We start from the raw sequence: 17,969 nt of genomic DNA, 5'->3' as shown, positions 1-17,969 counted from the left end.
ATATATACAGGTGATGACTATAATGATGTAGTTCGACTCCTATGAAACATTGAAATTTTCTGAGTAATAGCCTAATTTCTGATGATAAATGATATTCCTGTGTCTAGATGAGCATATTAAGCCTTTGACATATATAATTATCAATAAAACCGTATAATAATCGTCCAGTCAAATGATAATAATACATACCAATGCCTTATAGGAACACACACACAGAACAGCTCATTGAAGGACGCATTTCTAGCTAATTCTGCGAAGTGTCTTTGAAACCTTTTTTGGCTTTTCACTAACCATTTAGATGAGTCATTTCCTTATTCCACCATCATAATAAAAAAATGGAATATCGTATTTAGTTACGTGAATAGACCCCATACAGGTACCTACATAATTTTAAGCAGTATTGGCATCAAAGCTGGCGAAGGTAAGGCGGAAAACCTTCTCGCGATGTATCTAGACACAGGAATATCATACGTAAGACTTTCCATAGTATAGCTAACAAATGCAAATAAACAAATAATGCCAATAGCACAACTTTGCGTTGAAACAAATGAGTGATTTGAAGCTGAAAACGCACTTAAAAGCTATTAGCACACGTCCGTAGCTGTATTGACGTGAAATTCGGGTCATATCCCGCGGGAACTATTGAATTTTGCGGAATAAAAATCAACCTACGTTCTGCTCCAAATTCCAATTTATCACTACCAAAATTCATCACAAACTATTCAACTTTAACGCAAAAAGGTCTTACAGACTTTAACTTTTATAAGAGTAGTGATAAGAGGTCAAACTCTCGATCGCACGAAACTTGAAGTCACATCGACTACCGCATCAACCAAATAATAAAATAAATAACTGAACCAACTGAACAAATAAGGAGCTTAAAGTTGAACGCCGAACAATTTCAATACCCCGAATCCCAGTTCCACCTCAGTTTGAACTCGACATCGAACGTCGACGCGCGCGTCTGAAAAACCGATTCTACTAAGCCATACTTTCCCGAACTTCAAATGAAAATACATCCGAAAGTTTTCTGAAATTCCCTTTCTAGTGACAAAGTAATCAAGAAACTTCGTTTTGACTAGATAAAATTAAAAGTATTATTTTTTTCGTGTTTGCAAGGTGTTTTTCAGTGCACCCTATTAAGTAAAGTGTTTACGTTTTTCTGATTTTTCCGAGTGGTAAGTAGACGTGTTTTTCTCATAATGATGCCATTTTTTTAACTTTTATTTTAGTGTGATGAATTTTTTTATTATAATAAAACTAAAATATTTTAATATTTAGTAGACATCTAACGTTTTTGAAACATCATTCTGTCACTTTGTTATAAGCCAAAAACATTCGAAAACTCATAATAAATAAACCACGGAACCCATTATAGTTTCGCCATATCCGTTTGTCGGTATGCCGTCATTTAGCTCCAAAACCATTTTTACTGTAAAGCTTTAATTTACGAGTAGCATTGAAGAAACTACAAAAATACCCCTCCTCTACATGTAAAATGGAGAAGATTTTATTTACTCGTGTATCCCATAGTGTGGATATCATCGAGAAGGTCTTTAGTAAATGTTGTATGTGTGCTCAAATCATTTTTCGATTTCATTAGGGATTAAGTGCTAATTTTTTCATCAGTTCAGTTTCATTTTCCGACAGAACTTTTAAATATACAATAGGTATGTTTATCATAGCCTCAATAGCTCAACGGTAAGAGCGGTTGGACTCACCACCGAAGGGTGGTGGTTCAATTCTCACCCGGTTGCCCTATTGTCGTACCCACTCCTAGCACAGTCTTTCCCGACTAATTAGAGGGGAATGGAAATATTGGTCATATTATAAAAGATAATATGGCAAATATTCTATTAAAAAAAAAACATCAAAATCATAAATTAATAGTATGTCAAAGCCTGAAGCTTTATACTTTAATTATGGCCTACACCAACCACGCCAATCCAATGCATGTAGGTATCGCAACGCTGACAACAACCTGAAGACTTTTATTAGCTTGACGTAGGGTAGGAAATCTAGACTTTACTTAGCTTACTTCGTGGAAACCGATCAAAAAACACCATACAACTTCAAACCTCATGCGTCTCTAGCGAAAGCTTACCTGGCGAATGGAGAAATAACTTAACAAATAAGTAAAAAAAATCAAAATAAGTAGACTTAGCTTAACGCGACTTCGTCCGCGTGGAATTCAGTTTTTCACAAATCCTCCGGGAACCAAGGATTTATCCGATATGAAAAGCCTATGTGTTAATCCAGGGTAAAATCTATTTCCATTTCAAATTACAACTATATACTATAAAGGAAATTAACTAATTATTTAGATATCTCACCTACAGCTTGTAATAGTATCTAGATCTAGAATATTGAACAAAATCAACTAGAAAGTTAATCTAAAAGCAATATCTGATGGAGACGTTGAGACATTTTTAATCATTCCAATGTAAATATAATAAACTCCTTTTGTACTTCAATTTTTAATTAGACTCTTACTTTTTATAGTAATATCTACCTATCTATTTGTTTTGTAGATAATTGCCCATATCTTGATTATGCAACTTTCAATAAAACTAAAACATTGGGTATAATGATAATTGTATACCATAGACTAGCTGACGCCGCGCGGTTTCACCCGCGTGGTTCCCGTTCCTGTAGGAATACAGGGATAAAATATTGCCTATAGTCTTCCTCGATAAATGGGCTATCTAACACTGAAAGCGGACCACTAGTTCCAGAGATTAGCGCGTTCAATCAAACAAACAAACAAACAAAAAAACAAACTCTTCAGATTTATAATATTAGTGTAGATAAGTTACGTCCCTACAAAATCACCGCAAAAAGTGATCCGAATTTAGCGACTCCATTGAGCGCACACATGCACAATTTTGTCTTTAATTCCGTTATATCTATAAATAGTTATATATCTATATATAGTTGTTACACTTCCTGAACACACAACTCGACATTGTAGACGATATTAAGGTATTATTTGTTTCAATAACGTTCGCTGTTTAATTTAATTTTTTTTTAGTGCCACATCTCTAGTACAATATCATTGATTAAACCAGTCTGAAACTGATATTAATATTTAGTAAACAATACCAATTTGGACATTGTAACGGTTCATTCATTAAATTATGAAATTTTCCCATTTCCCATTTATGTATGAAAAATGGTCGATCTCTTTTAACATTAATTAAATTTTTAATTGGTCCCGGTCAAAATGTGTGACCGGTTAAAGTGTCAAACTCATCTGCCCGCCAAATAGGACTATCAGTGTAGTGGATCTAATCTAATTATCTAATACCTACTGTATGATGTCCACGAAATGTTGTCAATTGACAATAAACTGGATGTCATTCGTTAGATACATAGAATCAAAATTTCGTATATTACGTAAAAGTAAGTGAATTAGCCTGCTAGTCCAATACTAGGTCGTTAAAAGGAGCTGATTAAGAAGAGATGATAACCATTTAAATACAAAACGAAAACTACTTCAAGTTAAGCCATCAAAAAGCCATAGCCGATACTCTTCGATTCTTATGGACCTTTTTTTCTCGCCCCTCCCTCCGCCTGCTCCTTTATCAGTTGAAATACCATTAAGGTAATAATTAATTTGTATAGGCTTTCAAACCCAACTCTAAACAGTAAAATACACCTTAAAAGACCAATTTACCTCCAATCTATCAGTTTCCATTAAAGAAAAAGGATTTTAATAAATACTTTCTCCTGGGAAATTGAATTTCAGATGTTGCTTTCCTTTTAAAAGTTTATTTACCAGTACAAAACATTTTTAGAATTACTTACTATTACTAGGTAAGTTAGTAAAAATATTGCGGGTTATTGTCAGTGGCGCGCACTTTATAGATGGAAAACAACACTGCCTACCCTAAGGACTCAATACAAACCTATGTTGGACCACAGTATACATAGAGAAGGATTTTTACTTGTAGTGCATATCCTAGTTAAAAAGCTTATACACGCCACTAGTTATTGTAGTAGGTACCTATATAGTCTCTGAATCGGCTGTAAAGTTTTTGAATGGACACTCACTAGTAGGTCTAATACGGAGTACCTTAGGCTTACTTTACAAATACCTTTTTTACGAAGTCGCGAGTAGCAACCAGTTTAATATTAATAAAATAATCTCGTGGGCACCAAGAAACAAATGATAAAGTAACATTGAAAACCATAAAACAATAATTATTTACAAGAATAATATTTTCTTTTAGCGTATTCCAAACATTACCGTAGCCTGTGGTGTGACGTTAAATTATTCAAACAGCGCCTAATGGAATTTAATAGCAACGACAAAACGTTGGATTATCTCGTTAAATTTGGGATAATGAATTATTCATTCATAAACACTCACTCCTAACCGCTCTCTAGCTCTACTATGAAGCAGTGAACAGAGTAAAAGCTAGTCAATAAATACATTTTAGGAAGGCTGACCTTTGGTGATGACATATGGTTTCAAAACTTGGTCGGCTCAGTGTCACACAGCGGGCGATAGGCCATACGACTATTTATAGACTGTATACTGTCATCGATATTTGCATGATCTGTAGAGAACGAATTAAGAATGCAGCCAAATACTCCAATGCAAAATATGGTCAAGATGAAAGCCACAACAAACTCAGTCGGATATTCAATCGTGGCTGCGTATTCAAATCAGCAGAGTCTAAGAGTGGGCGCACACAATGCGTTGCGGCGGCGATGAGGCGCCGGAGCGGTGCCGCTGCGTCGTCTTACATAGAAGTATCTGTGGCATGTCACACGATGCTTTCCGGCGCCGCACCGGACTTGCAACCACCGAGACGAGGCCGGGAGTGGTGAATGCGTTGCGACGTCGGAGCGGCACCGCTCAGTTGTTTATAGGTCACCAATTCATGAAGATTTACAAACTGTCCAACGCTGCGACATAACGACGTTGCGGCGTCACACCGCTCGTGTGCCCGCTGATACGGTGAAATCTTTGTGATTCATTGCGGCGGCTTTGCGGCGCCGGAGCGATGTCGCTGCGTCGTCTTACACATAGAAATATCTGTGGCATGACACACGATACGCTCCAGTGCCGCACCGTCCCCGCAACTGATGCGGCACTGGAGCGCATCGTGTGACATGCAACCACCGAGACGAGGCCGGGAGTGGTGAATGCGTTGCGACGTCAGAGCGGCACCGCTCAGTTGTTTACGCGTCACTATATTACTTTATTAACAGACTGTCCAACGCTGCTACACGTCGCTTCGAGATAACAACGTTGCGGCGCCGCACCGCTCGTGTGCCCTCGCTCTAGCTGGGTCGAGGTATCGGTTCAAAAAATTCAATTTACCCGGGACTTGTCACTTATACGGCCACAGAGGAATTATAATTATTGTACATTATCGAAAAATTACGACGTGCCTTTAGCTTTCAAGAAGCTTTTAAATTCAATTGAAAAGCTCTTTTTTATGCGGTTCGTATAATTGAATTAATGTTCAGCGGATGTTAGACGAATGTACCATTTTCACAATCGGACACTGAAAAAAGCTTTTAGTTTTTAGTTAAAAATGTATTATTTCCTTGAAATTGGATTTTCTTGTTTTAGACAAATATTTTTGTGAGTGTGTATTTTTTATTCCACTTTTAAATACCCATTAGTAAAGAAAGCAGTTTCTCGAGAAAAATCGGTAGAATGGAAGGAACGTTATGAGCGATGGATCATTCGACGCGGAATGAAATTCTGAGAAAGACGTATGTTTTCCTGCTATGTTTTGCATTTTTTATAATCAAAATGACAACATTATAACCAGGCCACAGTGTTTAAAAAAAAAACTCGTAGTCTAAAACCAAAAAAAAATCCTAAAAGAAAAAAATTCCAAAATAAAGATTGTTCCAAATTAGAACCGTTTTAGTATGAATGTAGTTTGAGAAATCTGTTTTTTTTTTTTAATATTTCAAGCAAAATTTTCACCAGACTTTCTTAACAACATATGATATTTAAATAAGGCTTTGTTTCGTGGAGATTGTAGGTATTGTACATATGGTTAAGAACATTAAAAATATATACGGTCGAATTGAGAAACCTCCTCCTCTTTTTGAAGTTGATTAAAAAAAAACGTATGCATGCGATTTCGTCCGCGTGACTACCTGAATACAATTTCAAAGAACACACTTTGATGCTAAGTTCGCCCTGATCCTTCCTTAGTCATTCTCTATGTCACAAAAAGAAACTACTTTGAACTTGCTAGTTGCATTCGTTAAAGTTGATCGTTAAAATTTCCATCAGTAAGTCAGTTATGTATATATTGGCGAAGCAGACTAAATTCCACTTCTGATAACGGACAAGCCGTAGTCTCAGAGCAGGTTCTAAGCTTAACGTGTCAAGGATGGCAGATACACAAAGTAACACAATAATTAACGTAGATTTTGTAACCGATCAAATAACTCACTCGCCGACATAATTATAAAAAAAATGTAGTTTATTTTTTGTCATTTTAAATCTAAAGCATAGTATGAAAAATATATAAACGGTACCTACTTATTTAATATATCTATCTTGAAAATTTTTGTCTGTCTTTCTGTCTGTTTGATCCACCTAATCTCCAAAACGACTGGACTATTTTAACGCTTCTGTCACTGGCAGATGGGTTTGGGCTTAAAATATTTATTATTTCACAAAAAAATCACAATAGTAACATAGGATATATTTTGTCCCTGCATTCCTACAAGAACGGAAACTACGCGAATGAAACCGTGTACCCATAAATATAAATAGCTCAACGGTAAGAACGGTCGGACTCATTACCGAGGGGTGATGGTTCGATCCTCGCCCCGTTGGTCTATTGTCGTACCCACTCCTAGCACAGTCTTTCCCGACTAGTTGGGGGGAAATTTGAATATTGGACATATTTAAAAAGATATGGCAAATGTTCTTTTAAAAAAAATTCTTAAGTCAACCGCATTCTGTAAATATTACTTACTTAAAATGAGAGTTCGTTTACTGTAGCAAAAGTAAGAAAGTAATTTTTTGTAGGAAGGTTTCGCAGTAATTTGTTTTTACACAAACCTAATTGCAATTCCAGTACTGCGCGTGAAGCCCTACCATTAGTTATGGGCGGGCGGCATTATTTCGGCCGGTTGTAGACAAATGTAGAGCCTCACTTGTTTTGTACATACATAATTTTCTTTTTTAATTTTTCTCTCTTCTAAATAAAAAACACATGCTTTGAGTGCCGGCTGTGTACTTATAAATGTCGTCTGTAAACAACTTTGTAACCAAGAGTTTTTTAATTCTGTACGTGTGAGGTCTGCCAATCCGCATTACCAATATGGTGGACTTTTACCCTAACCCCTCTCATTCTGAAAGGAGACTCGTGGTCAACAGTGAACTGATTCATCATTATCAACCTATATTCGGCTCACTGCTGAGATCGAGTCTCCACTCAGAATGAGAGGGGTTAGGCCAATACTCAACCACGCTGGCCAAATGCGGATTGGCAGACCTCACACGCGTACTGATTATTGGTCATTAATGGTGATGATGATGATTCATCATCATTATCAACCCATAATCAGCTCACTGCTGAGCTCGAGTCTCCTCTCAGAATGTGAGAGGTTAGGTCAATAGCCCACCACGCTGGTCCAATGCAGATTGGCAGACTTCACACACGCATAGAATTAAGAAAATTCCCTGGTATGCAGGTTTCCTCACGATGTTTTCCTTCACCGTTTGAGATATGTCATATTTAAAATTTTAAAATGCACACAACTAAAAAGTTGGAGGTGCATGCCCCGAGCCGGATACGAACCCACATCCTCCGGAGTCGGAGGCAGAGGTCATATACACTGGGCTATCACGGCTCAATAATGATTATATTATGTTAATGATAATGACCAAGAGCAAGACCAACTGCTTAACGTGCTCTCCGAGGCCCAGGGGTGTAAAATGACCAACTTCCCAACTCTGGACTGAGAATAAATGCTAATGAAGTACAACAATATTAATTGAATAACAAAGTGTGCATTCCCTGTAGACCATAGAACAACAAAGTTATAGAGACGGCCCGGGCTCAATCCACAATTACGTTGAAAGCCATTAGTCCAATTACCTTCCTAGCACTGATAAAGCGGTCGGATGTTATACCTAACTGAAAACTCGGTCACACGCCGCTGGCGACGCCTTAGTTTTAATTTTATTAACTACGATTTATTTACTTTGTATTTTCCATTACCATTACACAATGATGTTAGAAAAAAAAGTGTGTGTCAGCTCCGATGCACGAATGGAGAAAGATCCTCTTTCAGATCGACTGGCTAAATAGGTGTATGTTGCTCCGCAGCAGACACTATGTACGTCTCAATAGCTACGTTTATGAAGTGAAAGGTGCGCAACCGAGGAGCAGCAGGCTGCGGCACAAAAAACGTAACGCTGTCATTTGTTCATCGAATTTTACTGCCCATATTTTTTTTATACCGGAGGCCTAATATGAAAAATCGATTCTTAAGGTGTAAACTCCAAATAGAGGTAGACAGGTTACATAAACTACATTCGATGTTTACAACTGGCACGTAAAACTTATTTCAGCGGCGTTGTCAACGGTGCGATGACAGTGCGGCGACTGAGCTCAGGTTTGCTAATTAGCATAGTTTTAACATGCCACTTGCGGTCTGCGTATAATATATCTATCTCTTTTTCTTCTAACATCACTCAGTATCTTTCAGAACGTTTTACTTTGCAACTTTTGAAACTTCAAAAGTCAATAGCGGCAAGGGTGAAATGCTACATCGAAAAACCATGGGTTCATGAAGTTTCATGGTATACGTATGATGCGGATATGTTTACGCCTGCGATTACTGTGCCCACACGTAATAGGTCCTTTTACTTTATTCTTTTGCAAAGTAAGCCCTTGACTAACCTCTCACCTGATGGTAAGTCATGATGCAATCTAAGATGGAAGCGGGGTAACTTGTTAAGAGTAGGATGAAATTCCATACCTCCATCGGTTTTTACACGACATCATACCGGCACGCTAAATTACTTGGCGATGCGTCTTTGCCGGTAGGGTGGTAATTAGCGACGCAACGGCCGAAGTCTCCCACCAGTCAAAAGTCAGTCTTTCCGGCTCATTACATCTCTTTTCGCTACTAGTTCTTAGCGTCCTTTACGGTCCTGACGATGAAATAACGAACGACAATGCTTCCCAGGCAACACAAACACAACAAGCTACACATCGTCTTCCCCGGCGAAGACGAGGTCCCCGATATCTAACGTCACCCAATTACTAAAATCAATTACAAAAGATTAATTTTGAATCTGCTAACGTCATTTTAAAGGGAACGAAATTAGAACGGGTATTTGAAGCGCGAAATTTAGGTTTACTGATGGACTCCGAGCTGAGGTTCGAGAAGCATGTAGCTGTGGTGGCACGTAACTGCTTTTATAGGCTAAAGGTGTTATATAAAATACGACAGTATCTTAGTCAGGAAGTTCGTAGTCATTTAGTTGAAAGCCTCGTACTGTCAAAGTTAAATTACGCTGACGTGGTTTATGGGCCTCGGTTATTAGTCCGAACGAGCAAGCTCATTCAGCGGGTACAAAATGCGTGTGCACGTTACTGTTTTTCAATTCCCCCTAGAACACATGTTTCTCCATTTTTAAACCAACATGGTTCGCTAAAGATGTGTTCCAGGAGAAAGCTACATCTTGCTTCCTTATTATTTGGTCTTTTCAAGGATTGTAGGCCATCATATCTTTTTGAGAAGCTAGTGAGGGTATGCGATTGTAAAGAACAGTATAGGTGCGCAAAAAAGCCTCTTATGTTCCCGCGGCATTGTTCTGCGGCTTTTAGGGGCAGTTTTAAATATGCCGCCACTCGATGCTGGAACAACATTCCGCCACCTATTCGCGACTCTCAATCCAAATTTAGCTTCTCTCAGAAATTGAAGAAGTTCATGTTATATAGACAAAAAGAGTTAGAAGATTATGCAGTGGAGGCATCAATTATTTAATGGGAACTTTAGATGCAAATAACACATTTAGGTACAGTCTATTAATTGGTATAAGTATTCATATTTCTATTTATATATATTATATGTATATATATATGTAATATTAATTATTGTATGTTGGCATTTATCTTTATGTTATTATCATTTTATTTATACGCTCTTATCAAGGTTTTTTGTTTTTGGTTTTTTTTTTTTTAATTTTGTGTCTTATTGTATGAATTTTTATTTTGGATGTATTTAAAGTATTTTGATTAGATGTTTAATTTATAATTATAACTGACTGTGACGTCACCCGGGTCTCAGCTGAAAATCAGCGCTGCGCATTGCTTTCCTGCGATGAACGGCTAATGCTGAGCTGTAAACCCTTTCTGTTTGGTGTCACAGACAGTCATGTAATATCTAAGATAGGATGTACTGTTTGTGACACTAAAAAGTGAATAAACTTATTTTCTTTCTTTCTTCTTTCTTTCTTTCTTTCTTTCACCCAGTCGTGGGATTTTTAACTCACCCGCGCCCGCCTGATACAATCAGGCCAAAACACCCTTCCCGAACGGCCCTCTAAGCCGAGGTCCGAGTCTCAGAGGAGACGCCCTTAGAGAGTCGTTCCGCCCATCTACTCTGCTTCTGCCTTCGGGCCCCATCACGCAATGATTCTGCACCGCTGAGATCACCGGGGGATTGTGTAAGTGCCGTAGGCTCCATATAGGAATAAAAAACTAGTTTACTGTTAGCGATAATCTTTCGATCCCAGTCTCAGACCAATTAGATCGGGACCTGACTCGCTAGACGATACCCAAAAAATATCTTCTTCTTAGAGTGCCTCTCCATTACTGAAGGACGGTGGTCAGCTTTCTAAACTTTTCCTTGTCCATGGCTAGGCGGAAAAGTTCTTCGACTGTCTTTATGCGAGTCCACTCCCTTATATTTCGTAGCCAAAATATATGACCATTGATCAACGATCTAACGCGTATATAAAAACTGTAATGTGTAAATGTATAAATTGGGATCGACAATGAATCGATTTTAATTATTATCCTTCCCAATTCACTTCGTCCTCCACAAAAATCGACAGACTATATTGTTGGTGAATTTGGATGCTATACAAGTCCATAGCTAATAAGTAGAGCAACGCGCTGTTTCAGGAACTGCTAATAAACCAAACCTAATAATAATACTTGTTACTCGCCATCGTCGCGTAGAAATTTCATTGTATTATGTAAAGTATCAAATTAACACTACACGCTTCGTGTCACATCAATAATTCAACACGAACCTTCAATCAATCGTCCAACCACTTTCGACGTTATTAGGGCTAGAATACACAATTAGGCAGTTTCACCAATTAGTTGATTCAGTTAACTGAAAAACGGCACCCCTCGTTCCCAAGCGGTTGATTTAAAGCGTCTGGTGTTGCCTTTGACTTGTTGACTTCACAATTTTCTGTTTGACTTACACTAACGGAATACCAAACTAAGAGGGCATTGGTGATTTGCCTACGTGAGTCGTAGAACTAAAACGAATTAAATTACAAAGTAACAGATACTATAAGCAACTAAAATATTAACGTGTTTATGGTATCTCTAATAGAATTGTAACTCTTTGTTTTACCTTTATTACAGACAAACATCAAATTACGAAAATATTTCCCTATGACGCTAAGATGCTTCTTTTGGTACACCACTTACCACCAGATAGAACCAAATTAGTTATTTTTTAAAGGACGTTAGTTTTTTCTTTTGAGCACGTTCACTAAACTGTATGTAGAGAAGAGAGTATTGTAATCATCATCATCATTGTCAACCCATATTTCTCTGCTGAGCTCGAGTCTCCTCTCAGAATGAGAGGGGTTAGGTCAATAGTCCAGCACGCTGGCCCAATGCGGATTGGCAGACACACGCGCAGAGAATTAAGAAAATTCTGTAGTATGCAGGTTTCCTCACGATGTTTTTCCTTCACCGTTTGAGACACGTGTTATTTAATCTCTTAAAATGCACACAACTGTTGGAATTGCGTGTCCCGGATCAGATTTGAACCCACACCCTCCGAAATCAGAGGCAGAGATATCCCATATATATTTTTTACATTAGTAGGACCTGGGAATCAAATCTACTACAACCTACAAAATTTCTCCAAAGTGGTCGTCTTTAACAGGAACTATACAAAACTTTATTAGAACGTTTGATCAAAGTGTCGCAATAATTTTCAAATAAAATATTCACTGCGTAAGTTTTCCAGAATGTTCCAAGTTACAGATAGCCCCTGGGGAAGGGACGACTCGAACCCTCATCAAAGGGATCGAAGTATTGAGCAAGACCTTAATTTGTTTTTGATAAATTACAGCTTGCGCTTCTTTACAAACTATATAAGTTTTGACCCGGTTTTCTATAAGTTGTAAATATTAGAGGTCTTTATGACAGGTCGTCCGTGGAAGTACCCCCGCCATTCAGTATTGCTGTTTGACGACCTATATGGCGCTGTCGGTAGTGCTGTGGTACTCAGCAGAGAGGACTTTAGAAGTTTATACTTTCTATATTGGCTCTGGTCTAGTCTGGTGGTAAGCAATCGGCCGTGGCTAGTTACCATGCTAAGAAGTACTAAGACAAAGGAGACTCGTGCTCTACAGTGATCAGGATATAAGTTTTACTGATGATGATTATGTAGCGTGTGTTAAGAAATTAAATATCACGCCTCTCAATCGGTGAAGGAAAACATCGTGAGGAAACCTGCATACCAGAGAATTATCTTAATTCTCTGCGTGTGTGAAGTCTGCCAATCCGCATTGGGCCAGCGTGGTGGACTATTGGCCTAACCCCTCTCATTCTGAGAGGAGACTCGAGCTCAGCAGTGAGCCGAATATGGGTTGATGACGACGATTATGTAGCATAAAAACAAATTAATGATAATAATCAAAACTGCAGTTGCAGGCATACAGTTGTATTTACGCGATCAGATAGATCGTAGCGAATCATTTTCCGATATTCCGCTAAAGGCAACTGGAATCAGAGCAATATTGCAGTAATACGAGGGATACAGTGCACTGCAGGCAATAAAATGCAAATAGCCAGCTATTAAAGACGTAAATTCAATTATACCACCCATTTGTTACCCCATTTGTACCCACTTGCAATTACTTATCGAACAATAAACATTATTATTTAACAAAAGGATTCGCAAAGTACAAAACCAAGTAATTGTTTTGTTTTGTATTTTATATCCGCTTTCAACTTAAACAAGAAGTTTTAATTATTTTATGTAATGAGATTATGGAATATGTTTTTGTATTTTTTTTAATTGTAACTGTTGAGTTTTTGCCTTGCTTCTAAACTGAACCTCCCTTTTGAACCTGTGGTATATGTGCTAAATTTAATATAAGCCAAGGCTATTTAATGTTCATTTCCTGAATGTTCCTAGATTACATCATCGCTTACCATCAGGTGAGATTGTAGCCAAGGGCTAACTTGTTAAGAATAAAAAAAAATGTTCATTTAAAATCTATTATTTCACTATGTAGTTATGGAAGAGCGGAGTCTTCTAATACAGAGGTAGTTTTACTACTCCATAAAAGAAGGTTCCAATTTCGCATGTATTTATGTAATTTCAGAAACTAAAATATTTTTTTTTATTTACCTGTAGTTAATAAGCTATTTAAATTTATATTTTGTAACAGATAAATAAAGTGATGATGAAGCTAAGTTTGGATTTTCAATAGAAGTTTTACGATAGTGTAGGAATCATAAGCGGGGTAAAAATGTTTTAAGGGATAAAGTTTAAATAATGAATAGAGTAAAGTGTGATCAGAAAGCAATCAAATTGACTAATCTATTCTAATATTATAAAAAGAGGTACTATTTGTATTTTTGTTTGTAACGAATAAACTCAAAAACTACTTGAATGATTTCAAAAATTCGTTCACCAAAAGAAAGCTACATTATCAGGGAGTAACATAGGCTATATTTTATTCCCGTATTCCCACGGGAATGGGAAGTACGTGAACAAAAACGCAAGGTTCTGCTTATATTTTATAAGTAACTGTGAGAGTAATATATTTTGCATGTTTTATAAGTAATATAATTACCGAAGCGTTCGTGCGTGTCTCGTGTGAAGTAGGACGCGCTTCCATTAACAAATTAATTCACTCATTAGCCTCAATCTAGACTGAGTGATATAGTAAAACTTATTTTATCCGTCTGGCTGCCTGTCACTTTCAAGGCTAAGGGTGTGTTAGCAATGCAATAAAATGGATACAATTGGGACACGTAAGTTGAAAGAATAAAGTAAAAAACATTAAAATCATTTTTTTATTTTTTTATTCTTTACAAGTTAGCCCTTGACTACAATCTCACCTGATGGTAAGTGATGATGCAGTATAAGATGGAAACGGGCTAACTTGTTAGGAGGAGGATGAAAATTCACACCCCTTTCGGTTCTACACGGCATCGTACCGGAACGCTAAATCGCTTGGCGGTACGTCTTTGCTGGTAGGGTGGTAACTAGCCACGAACGTACAAACATTTCCAATAAAAACCGTTCGCGTTTCACAAATAAGGAACTACGATACTTTATGGAATAAAGATGTAATTTATCTACATTAGAACGGGTATCCAAAGCTGCCACTAATAGGATCTTACCTAATTTGACTTGTCAGGGAGAACAACACGAGCGGAGAAGGGCGGTGTTATTCGATTGTCAAGGAATTCCTTAACCCTACGTCCTCTAGTCACAAGTCCAGGACTCTGCTCGGAGTTTTTCTATCTACCACGCAATGGACTCGGCACCTGCACGGCGAATCCATGGAATGCTAAGATATTCGTCTCATATTAGAACGGGAATCCAAAGCTGCTACTAATAGGATCTTACCAAATTTGGCTAGGCAGGGAGAACAACACGAGCAGAGGAGGTGAGTGTTAATCGATTGTCAAGGTATTCCTTAACCCTACATACTGTAGTCACAAGTCCAGGACTCAGGAGTTTTTCTCTCTACCACGCAATGGACTCTGCACCTGCGTGGCGAATCCATGTCATCCTAAGATATTCGTCTCTCTATCCAGGATAATATCTCGGTACATCCCTAGCCAAAAGTGAAAGTGTAACAAACAAACACACTTCGCACTTACACACGAACTTCCTTCATTAGTGTGATTAGCTGACCTATTAATATTTTTGGTCTTTATTATCAACATATTAAAATAAACATCGAATCCATTGACAAAATGACTACATACTGTATGATATCCACCACTAAGCACCGGATGATATTTGTTACTTAGAATCTCAATTTAGTATATATCAACTACTAACGGTGAACTAACGGTGAAGGTAAACATCGTGAGGAAATCTGCATACCAGAGAATTTTCTTATTTCTCTGCGTGTGTGAAGTCTGCCAATCCGCACTGGGCGTGGTGGACTATTGGCCTAACTCCTCTCATTCTGAGAAGAAACTCGAGCTTAGCAGTGAGCCGAATATGGCTTGATAACGATATGTCAACTAGCATACATCAAGGATAGTGAATTAGCCTGCTAGTGGGTATTGTACTATCTACAGTTTCCTTACTAACTCATCCCTACAAACTAAAAACAAAAATACTCAGTTGGTCGAAACATCACACAATATATAAAAAAATCTTTAAAATATAAGAATTTCTATTATTTTTAAATAAAACATTTTCCTGCAAAGAAATTTATAAAGGAAATTTTCTGCGTTGTCTTGTTTTCAAAATACTATAGGAAAGCGATCCCCGGACAAAAGATCTTTGGTCGAACTTGGGCTTGGCCGAATTAATAGTACGTGATCAAAATGTACAATAGCACGAACAATAGTCTATTGTAATTAATGTTCTGGTTCTTAATAATATCGGACATACAAGTCTGTTTTATATTCTTAACTTGTTCGATCCATTCATCAATAGTATCATAGTCTTTCTATCTCTGCGTATTATATTATTATTAGCGGACGTCGCGCGTTTTCACCCGCGTGGTTCCCGTTCCCGTAGGAATACGGGGATAATATATAGCTTAAAGCCTTTCTCGATCAATGGGCTATCTAAAACTGAAAGAAAATTGGACCAGAAGTTTCTGAGATTAGCGCGTTCAATCAAACGAACTCTTCAGCTTTATAATATTACTATGTTTTACCTTCTCCGTTTGAAGCAAGATATTTTGTGATATTTAAATTCTTAAAATGTACACAACTGAGAAGTTGGAGGTGCATGCCCGGATTGTTACTGTCCCTGGTAGTTAGAGATTAGCGCATTTGAAACATGCAAAAAGACTCTTCCTGTTTATTATATTAGAAATATCTAACTATGTTAATTTGCAGAAAGGAGGCTGGCGTAAGTGGGAGGAACGAAGTGTCGTTCTCATACCTTTGTATTAATTAAAACTATTTTTTTTATAAGATGCGTGTAAAAAAAATATTTAGTTTTTACAAAACGTGAATCAAAAGAAAAAAATGTGTATTTTATTAACAAAAAAAATACTCTTGTTACCTACGATTGAAAAGCCTTATAGTATTTATGATGCAATCACGCAGTTGTATGCCAGCTTCGGTGTTTTTCACATTTATGTATTGATAGGGTACCTACTAATTTTAAGGTATATCTTTTTTCTCCCTGCTTTTCAAGACTGCTTACCATATGCTTTTTTCTTAGTTAAATCATGATAAACAACTATTAATAAGTTTCCATTATGTACGCTACTTCTATCTGCTAGTCCCAAAATGCATGCAATGTTTTCTTTCAATTTATTTTAAAAGAAAATTTTATTTCAAAGAAAATACCTTCAAACAAAGCCATTTCCCTCTCATTTCCCTCGCCTTAATATTCAATTTTCTAATAACTCTTCCTACCTACTGTTTTAAATTATAAAGCACAGTTATATGGATTTCCAGAACAAATCCACAAAACGTCAATCAGTCAAATCTTTTATTATGTGGAAAAGCATAGAAAAGTGAAGTTTTTTTGTTTATTCGACTAATTAGTTAAATTTTTTCCGCCTTATAAGGACGTTCCTCAAATTTTAAGGAATATTTAAAGGAAATAAGGACGAATATATTTCGAGTTCTCAGTATACCTATTAAAAATCGTGTGAATTTGGATCAAAGGAGATGTCCATTACATGGTATTTGTTCAAATCTTAATAAAAAAAAAAAAATCTGAATAAATGTAACTAAATAAAAAGAAATAAATCAAATTAAAACCCAAGTTTTTGAATTATATCAAGATGTCGCCATTAAAGCAACTATGACATGACATTTGACAGCAAACGTCAAAACGACTATTGCGTTGAAAACGTCATCAATCTGCCATTGTTACCCATATTAGTGTTGCATTTCTTGGGAGAGAATGAATATTATTTCGAAAGTATTAAAGTAAATTCGTAGATTTGTATAATCGAAAATAGTTAAAAATTTCATTTTCTATTATTTCCGCCAGGGTACAATGACTGATCCTGGGCTCCATACAGTTTTGGACCATCACCTTTAGTATTTAGATAAGGATTTGCTTTTTAAGTTTACCTAACCTATTTATGATTAGTCACACCTCGAAGAAGTAAAAAGACGTACTCGTATCTACTCGTAATATAGAAGTCGGGAATATATTTAAATAAAAAATGACCCTTCGTACTAAAACCTAGAATATTTGCGTCCAAAGTGTTCTAGGGGTGACTTATTCAGACGCTGCGTGCCTAGCCGCCATATCAACTGTGAGATAAATGAAACATTCGGAAATGGAAAGAAAATATTTCCCCGAAGAGACGTAAGGGCCTTTATAGCGGACGGCTTGTAACATCGACTTTTCTCGCGGTATATTCCTTTTCTATTTATAATATATTAGTAGTAGAGACTTACTACTTTATAATATATTAGTAGCCAACGAAGAGTTAATGGTTATGCGTTAACATATTATGTTGTACTATTTGCTTTTTCCTTCAAAAAATTTTGTAATGAAAAATACTAATTACGTTAAAAATACTAATTAAA

General features: G+C 36.9%; 1 protein-coding gene across 1 annotated transcript in view; it reads left to right on the top strand.

The window, feature by feature from the left end:
- Window positions 1-949: 949 nt before the first annotated feature.
- Window positions 950-17,969, top strand: part of LOC112046261 (uncharacterized) — a 65,656-nt gene continuing 48,636 nt past the window's right edge. The window contains exon 1 of the mRNA XM_024082856.2: window positions 950-1,178. The gene's annotated coding sequence lies outside the window, so the exon portion shown is untranslated. The remainder of the gene's footprint in view (window positions 1,179-17,969) is intronic.

The sequence above is a fragment of the Bicyclus anynana genome, chromosome 12 (assembly GCF_947172395.1).
Source record: "Bicyclus anynana chromosome 12, ilBicAnyn1.1, whole genome shotgun sequence".
NCBI classification, from domain to species: domain Eukaryota; kingdom Metazoa; phylum Arthropoda; class Insecta; order Lepidoptera; family Nymphalidae; genus Bicyclus; species Bicyclus anynana.
The sequence above is the reverse complement of the archived record's forward strand: the minus strand, read 5'-3'. Positions and strand labels throughout refer to the sequence as shown.